We start from the raw sequence: 12875 nt of genomic DNA on the forward strand, positions 1-12875 counted from the left end.
CAGCCAGACTGGAAGTTTAAAAATAAGTGACACATTAATCAACCCCAAATTAATTCATGGCAGTTGAAGCAGGGCAGGTGTGCTTGCTTTTTTTCACCCCCATAATCTACAGTGATAAACAAACCTAATGGGTGGCAGTGAGGATGCACCAGAGGGTGGCATGGGTGTACCACAGGGTGGCAGTGGTGAAACAGAGGGTGCTGTGAACCTGTGATGATAAACCAGACGTAGAAACAACATAGTCGCGGCCGTTGCGAGCTGAAAAGTAAGTTCGCAATTGCGAAATGGTCCACAAATCCTCGCGAACGCTCGCCAACACAAAAAACGTAAAAATCCGCTAATCCGCGAGAGTTCGCGGATTTTGCGGATTGCGAATCCGTAAATACGCAAATTCGCGTACGCGAGATCCGCTAGATCCGCCCATGCTTAGCTTCCAGGTCAGGGGGGACACCCTGAACCTTGCCCTCCAACCTAGGGTCTGAACCCTCTAGTTGAACGGGGGTCAGAGGTGAGGACTCCTTCCCTCTGCCCACCCTTCCAGAACGCTGTACCCTCCCACCTGGAGTGGTACCCCTAAAAGCTGCATCGGGGTGGACAATGATTACAGTTGCCCCTTCCTCCAGGTCGGACAACAATTGAACCTGGCTTCCAAACGCAGGGACCAACCCCTGCGGTTGAACACTTGTCCGGCGCACCAGGACTTCCTTGCGAGCCCGCATGCCCCCCCTGAGGCTAACACAAACCTCATTTGTGATAGTCTGCCTGGCGCAGATCTCCTGACCCCTGTCCATTTGACAGTGCGCGGAGATCCCCCAGGACAGAAGTGGTGTCACCATGGTCATTCACTGGTGACACAGCCCTTCTGGCTGTCCCCTGACACACTGGTTCTTCCAATAGGGACTCTTTCCCCCTTTCACCCCTCAGTCTGGACTTCTGCACCCTCCACTTAGGAGCGGCACTGCCAGAAACCAGAACTGATGGAGGCCTGCTTACAGACACTCCCAGTTCACCAGGCACTAAGGGATCCCCCTCAACGGGCAGCCCATCAGGACAGCCTAGGCGCCCCACCTGGTGTTTCCTTAAAGAACCATCCAGGCTCTGAGACTGGGTCTCGGGCACCTTGGGACACGCAGCTCCACACTCGCTACTTCTCCACTGGGACAGGACATGAGTCCCTACACACCTCCCACTACAACAGGACCTAGCTGGGCTACTCTGAACCCCTTCCACCACTCTGGGTTCGAAGATACCTGAGTCACTCCCCACATGGTCACTCCCCATGCCTTTCCAGACCCTCTGGATCCCACCAAAAGATCTGCCTCCCGTGTGAGCTCCCTGGTGTCAGAGAACTCACTCTCCAACAGGTGTTGGCTTAGCTCTGGAAAACAATTGGATCACACAGCCCCCCACAGGGGTTAACCAAACTATCCTTCACCTCACCATCCAGTGCCTCGCACACGTATTCCACACCACTCTCCTGAGATTGGTAAGACAGTATCTCCCTGTCTCTGTCACTCAACCCACACTCTTCTGGATGATCTTCACACTCACCTACCAAGACTTCAACTTTGGGGGAACACCTCTCCCTGCACCTCTCATCTAGAGACAGTAGAGTGTCCCTCCCACCACTAGGACCATGAACCCCTGCACCAGTTTCCCCATTCTCCTCAGGGCACTGCGCACTACTGGAGCTACCTCATGTCCTTGAACCTCCTGGTGTATGTTAACCCCCTCCAAGTCAGGCGCCACATGTCTGGGTGTGTGCACTACTCCCTCAGCACTAGAAATTTCAATTTTGCTGCCACCATCTGAGCTGGATTCCACCTCCAACTCAGCAAAGTTCAGTTCCTGAGCTACACACATTTCTTATTAATGGGCTGAGACACTCATGGCCTCAAGCCTCTCGAGCTCCAAACCAAGCTCCTTCATTCTCAATTCATGTTCCCACTGCATTTTCTTTTCTTCTAGGGCTAATTTCCTAGTTTGCAATTCAAATTCTAACAATTCTAACTGCCCACTTAATTTGAGCTTTGTCAGCTCCATATCATGCCTCCTGCATCTATCTCTGTCCTCCAGCTCCTCTGGAGACAGACTCTTGGCAGAAACACTGCTACCTGCGGGGGAAGGTACTTTCCTCCCTCCTGAACCCAATGACACTTCCAGCCGCACATCTGCATTCTCACCCCATTCCTCATTCACAGGGTTATTCCTTGTTTCTATCCAGGCCCTCAGCACCTTGTAGAACTCTTCCTTCCTGGAGAGCCCAATAATGGAAACATTTAATTTCTTGCAGAAGTGCTTCAGCTGCTTTACTTTGTAGCATTCCAGTTTCTGCTCTTCCCAATCAAACTCAACAGAGGCTATGGATTCTGCTCTATCCTTGATGGTTAAACTTGGCAGTTCTCAAAAATAGAAAATCCCAAAAAGAAATCTACCAAAAAGTATGTGGTTGTGTTTTGGTCTACACTCACTAGTACTGTTCACCAATCACTGTACATGAGTCACAAATTCGAGTCCAGAATACTCACCACTGACCACCAATGTTAGATTTGGGGGTCCCTAGTTGGCACAGGTAGGTACTTGTGACAATTAGGGACCCTTGCCTCTAGTAAGGGTAAGGGGGTACACTCCTAAAATAACCCCTGCTCACCCCCTTGGTAGCTTGGCATAAGCAGACAGGCTTATCGCAGAGGCAGTGTGTAAAGTATTTGTGCACACATACAGTCTTATCACAAGACCACAAATGGCAAAAATCCACAATACTGTACTTAAAATGGTAGAATTAGCTTAGTTCTCTTTAGATCTTAAAATGCAACACTTTGAGTCAATGTACCTTAAGATGCGACACACAGGGCAACAAAAGTTTAGCAAGGATGGTGATGCGTTGATTCCTTACTGCGTTTCCGGGGCGATGCGGCGAGGACGCCGCGATGCGATGACATTTTGGTGCAAAGAAATTAAGACATTGTTTTCCTCTTGATGTGGCATGCTTCTCCAATGTTGCGAGAAGTCTCGACTCGATGCGTCAGCTGCAGCGGCGACACCCTTGTTCCGTGATGCGACAACAGAGGCTTTGGCGGCAACACACTTCTCCGACGATGCGAGCAACACTTTGAGTCAATGTACCTTAAGATGCGACACACAGGGCAACAAAAGTGTTGCAAGGATGGTGATGCGTTGATTCCTTACTGCGTTTCCGGGGCGATGCGGCGAGGACGCCGCGATGCGATGACATTTTGGTGCAAAGAAATAAAGACATTGTTTTCCTCTTGATGCGGAACGCTTCTCCAATGTTGCGAGAAGTCTTGACTCAATGCGTCAGCTGCAGCGGTGACACCCTTGTTCCGTGATGAGACAACAGAGGCTTAGGTGGCAACACACTTCTCCGACAATGCGAGACGCTTCTGCTCGATGCGACAGCTGCAGCTGCGACACCCTTGTTCCGTGATGCGACGACAGCGGCTCCAATGGCGGCTCCGATGGTGGCACGCTTCTCTGTGGATGCGAGGCGCTTCTCTTGATGCGGTGCAATGCGACAGCTACATCGGCGACATCCACGATGCGACGACAGCGACCCGCTTCTTCCTTGTTGAGAGAAGCTTCTCTTGATGCAGTGCAATGCGACAGCTACAGCAGCGACATCCACGATGCGATGGCAGCGGCTGCGATACGCTTATTCTTCATTGCGAGACGCTTCTCTTGATGCGTTGCAATGTGACAGCTACAGCGGTGACATCCACGATGCAATGGCAGCGGCTGCGATGGCGACACACTTCCTCTTTGTTATGAGACGCTTCCAGCTCCTTGCGACACACAGTCCCTCAGAAGGCCCAAAACAGCAGCAGGCACGTCCAAAGAAATCTTGAGGAGCTGGTGGTTGACGTCTGTTGTCCCTGAGACTTCAGCAGGAGGCAAGCTCATCTCTCAAGCCCTTGGAGATACTTTACAAGTTGAATAAAGTCCATAAAAGTTCCTTTCTCCTTTCTTTGGCAGTCAGGCAACCACTGCAGGCCAATCCCCCAAGCAGCACTTCAGCTTAGGGATAGTCTCTCCTCAAAGTGATCTAAATTCTTGGGATCAGGGTCCCAATAATTATACTCCAAAATCCTTTGTTCTCTGAAGGCAGACAGGCCTTTGCCTAGTCCAACCAGTTCTGGTCAGTCCTGGAGTACTCTGTTTACATGACTCCTTCCTTCCTTTCATAGTGCAGGTCAGAAACATCAGACGCTCCACAGGAGGTGGAGCCACTATTGTGGAGGGCAGGCACAGCCCTATTCAGGTCCCAGGTGCAGCTCCTCCCTCCCATTTAGGTGCAGATCTCTCTATTCACCACTGGGTTGACTCACCCTGTTTCCTGGAATCCCCCAGCCCCTGTCACTCAAACTCCAGACAAGAATACACAACCTAGCAGAGGCAGGCTTTGGATAGTTAGACAAGAAAATACCTACTTTCTAGAAGTGGTATTTTCAAACACAGAATGTTAAAATCAACTTCACTTAAAGATGTATTTTATCATTCTGAGTTCAGGCATACTAAACTCGAATTTCCACCATGTTCCCTGAGTCAGTTAGGATTATAAGATGTAATAATCAAACTGCCCGTTCTGGCCTATAGAGAACAGGTAGCCTTGCAATAGTGAAAAACAAAAATGGGTGTAATTCACTTTTAGGACATGCCACACACACCAGGGCATGTCCTACCTTATACTTACAATGTACCCTACCCTTGGGCCTACCATAGGGGTGTCTGACATGAAAAAAAGGGAAGGTTTAGGGACTGGAAAGTGGGTGCACTTGCCCAGTCAGCATGACAGTACCAGACTGCACACAGGCTCTGCAATGGCAGACCTTAGACACACTTTTACAGGCTGCTTCTGTGGGTGGCACAACCAGTGCTGCAAGCCAGCCAGTAGCATTTGGTTTACAATCCCTGGGCACTCCTGGTGCACTGTACTAGGGTCTGACAGGTAAACCAAACCAGCCAATCATGGAATCATTAATCAATACATTAATTTATAATAGGGAGAGCATATGCACTTTAGCACTGATCAGCAGTGGTAAAGTGCCCGGAGCCATAAAACAGCCAACAACAGGTCAGAAAAAAAAAGGAGGAAGGCAAAAAGTTCGGGGATGACCCTGCAAAAAGGGCCAAGTCCAACACACCTATGCGCCAGTGAGAGGTACTGAAACCTGAGAAGATTGTGGCAGCTTTCTCAGCAACCCCAGATGAATTTTGTTTTTTATCTCTGCAGGTGAAGGATTATATACCGAAACATACGTCTAGAGATTCACAGCACTAACCTGCACCAACTTTGGTGAAACACTTCAGCAAAAATTCAAGTAAGCATTTAAAATGAACTGCATTAACCATAATGCTAAGGGGCGAGCTGTCCTGGGAGATGAGGCAGTGGGCTCCCATCTCCCTTCTGTTTAAAAAGGCTCCCTTGAGCCACTGAGCTGATGAGCTTTTGGAGATTGCCCTACGAACCAGTGAGAGGATTGTGGCAGCTTTCTCAGAAACCATAGATTATTTTTATTTTTTATCTCTACTGATGAAGGATTATATCCAGAAACACATGTCCAGAGATTCACATCACTAACCAGCACCAACATTGTTGAAACCCTTCAGCAAATATTCAAGTAAGCATTTAAAGTGAACTGCATTTACCATAATGCTAAAGGGCGAACTGTGCTGGGAGGTGAGGCAGTGTGCTCCCATCCCCTTTCTGCCAGAGTCAATGCCGTTGTCTCAGACCTCAGAGACACAGTGAGCTGGACTCAGCTGCAGCGTTTCTTCGGGTAGCGAACAGGAGCTGCGGCGATTTAATTGGTCCCGCATGTCAGAGTTGCATCGGAAAAAACAGGCACTGGAAGGACAATGCATCGATTTTGAGCACTAAGCACCTTCAAGGGACCAGAACTGGAATTGGCATCACTTGGCAGGCCACAACCTCCAGCAGTGGAGTTCAGGGATGCTACAGGTAAAGTCTTTGATGGCCCTGAGACTTCCAACAGGAGGTAAGCGCAGCCAAGTTCTTGGAGAACCTTGGAAAAACAGATTCAAAAGCAAAATCCAGTTCTTTCACTGCCCACAGGCAGAAGCAGCAACTGCATGCCAACCCAGTAAAGCAGCACACAGCAAAGGGGCAGTGCTCCTCCTAACAGCTCTTCAGTTCTTCTTCTTAGCAGAATGCTCAATCTAGAAGTGTTCTAAAAGTCTGGGGTTTTAGGTCCATTACATATACCCCTTTTGTCCTTTGAAGTAGGCATTCTTCAAAGTATAGTCTTTATGGTGCACTATTTCTGCCTTGCCCTGTCTTGGCTATAGATACACTCCACGTGGGGTGGAGACAGCCCTATTCAGGTGTCGGTGACAACTCCTCCCACCACTCTAGCTCAGGAAGGCAAATCAGCCCGGTGATGGGCAGTCAGGATATGCAGGGCGCACCCAGGCTCCCTTTGGATGACTGTCTAGAGTGAATGCACAATCAATGCAGCTGCTAGTCTAAACCAGATGTTAGTTCCACAGGCAGGCAGAGGAACAGGACTGTAATGCAAATGACTTGTGGCACAAAATGTGTCAGCTTTTTTTGCTGGTCTTGAAAAAATGATAAATAATTGCTTTAAAAATATAAAATAAGTTGTTGCTGAAGTCTATTTTTCTGTTTCTGAGATCAAGTTCCTCCTTCTCTTTTTTTTAGAAGCTTGCAGTTGCCTGTCAAACAAAATATCAGAAAATGCCACATCGTATCTGTCTCCTCCGATTCCTGCCTACATGAAACACCCTGGAAAAGGTTTACATTTCTTGGGTTTACAAATATGCATAAGGCTGCATGAATTTGCTAAATTTCAGTAGTTTGAGAGGCTTTATTTTAATCAAGAGGGGAGAAAAGCAGAGATTCATTCAGCTTCCAAAGATTTATAATTTTAAGATCAAAGGAGAATGAAACACTTGTGTCAGTAAACTAGTCTCATGGGGATTGTATTGACAGCACCAAATGCAGGCACTGGCAATGCTAATTGTCTTAATTCTCAAACTATATTATTGTTAAAAGGCACTTCAAGTGACTTTATACATTTATTTAACAGTTTTTCTCATTGGACAAGTGATTCAGACCATTGGCAGGCGGAATGGAGGTTCGATGTAAAGAAAAAGAAAACAAACTTGAAAACATTGAGCATTGCTGCCCACCCATTAGTCACTTTTTTGCTACTGAAAATAAACCCATTTAGCCTCAGGCCACAAAGGTCTGATCCGGCCTGGCCTGCATGATTAGCTTTTTAACAGCATGTTTCCTAACTTTTAATGACTTTCACGCACCCTGGAGGTAAAGCTTCGGGTTAGCTTGAGTTCCAGAGATTGCAATAAAAGAAAGGTTCTGGTTGGAAACACCGGACCTAATGAGAGCAGTTGGGCCACTTTAATATGAAAAGGAAGTTATTGAATAAATAAACACGGCCTAATTCTGCTCTTTAAATTTTGACCAGACCTAGTTGAGAACCCCGGCCTTTTTTGGTTTACGTGTGCTAAACCTTATTCAGCCATGTTTTGGATCAGTTACTTTGTGTTGGAAAGTGATGTCAGGGGCTGTAGGTCTTTTACAAAAGCATGGTATGTAGTACTTATATTGTGTGACAACCGAACAGGCTTCTGTAGATAGCTTTTTGCTCAATTCCGATTATCAACCAACAACATTGTATTTATTAGTTGAGAAACGTTTTGAAGAATTGCCGACGAGCACACATAAGTTCACCATGTTCTACACATCTCACAATTTATTGCGCTAGATCTAATGCAAAAACAGCAGGGCACCCCTAAATACTTATTTGGGTGGTTCTGGTCTAAACCATCTGCCCAATGTTATATTATTTTCACCGTGTTGTTCGAATGATATCTGAATGGCGAATTTCTTCACTTAACTGTTAAATTAATAAATTCTACGTATACATTAGACCCTAGAAATGTGAAGCAATTTTCTTTGTCAAACAAACAGAACATTGTTAATGTCAGTTTCATATCTTAATTTTTCACAATGCCCTTTAACCACAATGGAAATTATGCAGTACTGTTCTGGAATGGCAAATCCAATCCAAAATAACATCTGCAAATTATTTGAGATTTCGCTGCTTATTCACAAAGGCATTTTTTAGTATGCAAAGTAGTACTTATGTAGGCCTCATTTATGCACTCTTACATGCCTTTGTGTATTACTCCCATAACATCTTTGGAGGGAATATTAAGGGAATGTTCATATTCAATTGTTAAAAATAAATAGAAATGTAACCTCTTTGTTCTCTTACTAATAAAGGGTTGGATGTTTCAGCCCCAATTCACAGAGGCATTTCAGAGTATGTAAATGAGTAATCCTGTAGTACTGCTTCCTGTACTCATAAATATTTTTGTGAATCAGCCCTTTCGGGTTACGTATCATAAGTATTCTAATTACTATAGCCTTATAGCCCGCCGTAGAGGGCTATACCGGCTATTAAAGGCCCTCTCCAGCATTAAAGGCCTGAGCCGAAGGCAAGGGCCTTTAGCAAGGGAGAGGGACTTTAATAGCCGGTATAGCCCGGCTACGAAGGGCTATAAGGCTATTAGAACATTCTGCCACTAGAGGGCAGAATGTTCTAACAAAAAAAAACAAAGCCTTATGGGAGCGTGGGGGGATTGGATTCCCCTCAGGCTCCCTGAAGCTTTTGTTCACAGCCAGAGCTGTGAACAAAGAAACATTGGAATGTTGGAGCTCCAGGCTTATACCAGCCATTATAAGCCCGGAGCACTTCATTGTTTACAATGGAGCTCCCAACATTCCAATGTTCTAATAGACTTTATGGACTGCTTAGCTTGTTGCCCCTGATAAGCAAATCATATAAGATATATCTTTATCTATGGTCATTGTTTATAATGATGCATTAACAAACCAGTAAAGATTCTGCTTTTGAAGAGATCAAAATATACATATCCAACTCTATAGCTTCCTACAATAGATATAACACTCTATGAAAGAGCAGGTCACAGGAAATTACCACATATACACACACACATGCGTTGCCCATGGTCTTAGTAATTCTGTTATTGTCTCTTGTTGTTCTTTCAGATGTGCACCACCAAGGAGCCGCTGTGTCTATCCCATGGCATATTTTGTTGTGTTAGAGTTACTGGCCTTGATTGATCATGGTGTGCAATTGTGGAAGAGGTGATGACATAACTGCAAACATAACCATCATTGCTCTGAAGCACTGGTGAGCACAGCACCAGGGATGCTATGTACCAGTGGATGCAATACAAAACCCACAACCACATGTACCTCCAAGAGTAAACGTAGTCAGACATGCTTCTAAACACACACAATCAAATAATAGTGAAATCCTCAAGTGGTTCTCATTATACATGGATAAAGTGTGGCAACGTACAAACATAGCAAATTATCTCTCCAACTCCGTTGTGCTACAGCAAGAAGTTCCCCAATGCTTGGTTCTTCTTGCCATCATCTTCAGTCTCTGAGATGACGACACTCGAGACATGATTTAGAGTTTGACAACAGGATGCTCTGTTGCTATGGCAACGGAGTACCCTTGTCCCCAAACTCACTTTTGAATCAGGCAGACTGCCAGGTTTATGCCAGAGGAGTAGAAATCACAAAATGAGTGGGAAGCTTCCCTGGGCAGCCCAAGGGAGTATGAAAATTGGAAGTTAGCTATCTGACTGTCCACCTAGGAAATATTTAGTCTAGCCTAGTCTAGTCTGGATATTTGTATTGCGCAACATATCACATCCCAGAGGGAGTCTCATGGCGCATGCGGACAGTCCCAGAAAAAAAAAGAGTGGATAAGCCTGAAAATGGAAATTTAACTAAAGAGCCATGTTTTCAATTTTTTTCGGAAACTCATGAGTTCAGTATTTGTACGTATATTTAGGGGGAGTTTGTTCCATAGGGATGGTGCCATAAAGGAAAAGGCACGTCCACCGTTTCAAGCAGTTAGGACTCTGAGCGGCGTAAGCTGCAACTTAGAACTTGATCTCAATTGTCGACCGGGCTGGTACCATGTCAGTTTTTGATTCCAATATTTTGGTCCTGTGCCGTACATATGTTTATGAACCAGACACATGGTTTTAAAGATGGCTCTTTTTTTAACAGGGAGCCAGTGTAGGCTTTTTAGGCATGGCAGAGAAGGGGATCGTCTGGGTAAACCCAGAATCAGACGAGCAGCAGTATTTTGTAGAACTTGTAATTTCTTAATATGGCACTCATTTATGGCAAGAAGAAGAGAGTTACCATAATCTAACCTATTTAGTATAAGGCCCTGAACCAGGGTTCTGCGTGCTTCAGTTGGTATCCATATGAAGACCTTACGTAGACTCCGCATGATTCCAAAGCAGGTGCCTACGGTGTGATTTACCTGGTCCTAATGTGAACAAAGGTTGAATTCCCCATCTACAAGTAGGCAGTTGGGTGTGCGGAATAGTTTAGATCCAAATGGGGCAGCATGTGCAGAAATGCAAGGTGCTAATGCATCTGTGAACCAAATTTGACTTATGGTTAAGAGCTTTAGTTTTAATTTCCCTAACCAATGGGGCAAGAGTTTCCAGGAATGACTGGAGCAATGAAATTTAGGATCCACTCTGTATAAGTCACACATCCACACTTACATATTCATATACAACATTTATATTCACTGTTCGGTTTAACTTTAAAAATGTGCATGATGCATTTAAATCAATTAAAAAAATTTAAGCATTGGCTTCATCAAGAATGTATTTAAAAGATTATTAGTTCGATTAATTGATCAATGCAACTATGTTCTTTGCATATTCACATATATATTAGTTTCTGTTATAGATGTTTATACATGAGCATGTAACCAAAGTTCATTTTGATTCTACTGTTTACTTATACTGAGTTGAGGCTCTAATTGAAATATGTGTTTTAACCTTGCCAGTTGACTGTTTTCTTCCTTTTGCAGGTGTGTTATTGTGTTTCTCGTTAGGTAGAGAAAGACTTATTGTTTGTATTAGATGACTGACAGTGAGAATGGGAGAAGGATGCTGGCAGCGAACTGAGAGAAATAATGGTCAAAGGAGACCTACTGTTTACAGCGTACCAGGAGGATGAGGTGACAAGGTTGCCAGCTGCGAGATTGGCTTTGAGGAGATGGAAACTAGGGGGCATATTATCAACACAGGCGATAAAATTATCGCTGCTTTTATCGGCAGAAAACTGCCGCAAAAGCGGCTTTAGCGGCAGTTTTCTGCCGATAAAAGCAGCGATAATTTTATCGCCTGTGTTGATAATATGCCCCTGGGTATGTTAACTCCTCTCACATTCAGTAAGGTCATTGGTTCTTAGTGGTGAAAAGAGAGATCTAAATATTTTTGAAGCTATTGTTATTTTTATTTGGTGCTTCCATAGCTAATTAGGTAAGCTGTCTCCAACCCTCGGAGAGGTAACAGATCTCTCTCTTGCTGGGATTTCCCGAGTGTGAGGCTTCACGCTGAACACTTCTTTATTTTCCTAAGTATCTACAGAAGTTCTATTCTATGCTGACACATTTCTATGCTCCCTGGATAGAAATCCCTGTTAGCTAATTGAGGGGCATATTATCAAGAACGGCGATAAATTTATCGCCGCTTTAGCGGCAGGAAACTGCCACTAAAGCGGCGATAATGGGCTTGATAATATGTCCTTGTCAATTCCCATAGGAGCCCAGGTTCTGGTGTTAACCTGGGCTTCTATGGAAATTCACAAGGGCATATTATCAAGCCCATTATCGCCGTTTTAGCAGCAGTTTCCTGTCGCTAAAGCGGCGATAATTTTATCGTAGTTCTTGATAATATGCCCCTCTGTTCTTAATCTTTGTTTGGAATATAAAAGGAACATTTCTTTATGGAACACCTATTTGCAACAATTCGCGTTATTCTTGTTGTGACTGTCACTATTGTGTATCTCATTATTACGACTCCATTTATTGGCTCATTTCAGATTCCAGACTATACTGTTGTATCTTCAAAATATATTTTTATTTGGCTTATATACTGGATGGACTAATATTCTAAAATAAACCCATTAATCGTAATTATTGAATTCTGGTCCTTATTGTGGAGTCACATTGGATTCCCAGGTTGGATATATATGTCTGATGTTATCGCCCATACAACGCCTCAAGTAAACTAACAAAGGTTCATAGAACCAACGGGGAAATATATTTGATGATTTTACAAAAAGATTAACAAACAAGTACCAACACCCCATCATAACCATACCCACTTTTGACACACTTCGCTAACCATCCCACAGAACCCCTCTCAACCTAAATCCAACATGGTAGAATCCTTCTGCCCCTAATCAGAGGTCCCTATGCCCAGCCTGAGGTGCGGCAAGGATAATTGGCAGACCCTTGATTGTGATCACTCAAACAGTTTTGAGGCAGCTCCCACTGGATTTGGAGCAAGATTGCTAGAAAGACAAAGGGAGGCAGGTCTGCTAATGAATGACAGGGTAGGCATCCTATGTAGATCAGGAACAGGCTGAGCCCAGTCCCAATGCCATCTCGCTGAAGGACTTACAATATGTCTCCACACCCAAGGCTTTTTTCCACTGTTGGAGAGCAATCCACATTTTGCCACAGGGGAGTCATTCAACACTCAGATAACACTGGCAGAAAGGCACATTTGGCAAAGGCAGGAAAAGGACAACTTTCTAAAAATGTCTTGCAATTTAAATCTTTGGGCCCCATTGCTAACCACTGTTTACAACATTATGAATATCTACTTGATTCCATGTTCCTGGGCCTCATCAATCATTGTTCAGATATTTTATAAAGGGAATAGGGTTGAGCCTAAATGCTACCATCCTATTGCCCTGATCGACTTCCCAG

Source organism: Lissotriton helveticus, chromosome 11 (assembly GCF_964261635.1).
Source record: "Lissotriton helveticus chromosome 11, aLisHel1.1, whole genome shotgun sequence".
NCBI classification, from domain to species: Eukaryota; Metazoa; Chordata; class Amphibia; order Caudata; family Salamandridae; genus Lissotriton; species Lissotriton helveticus.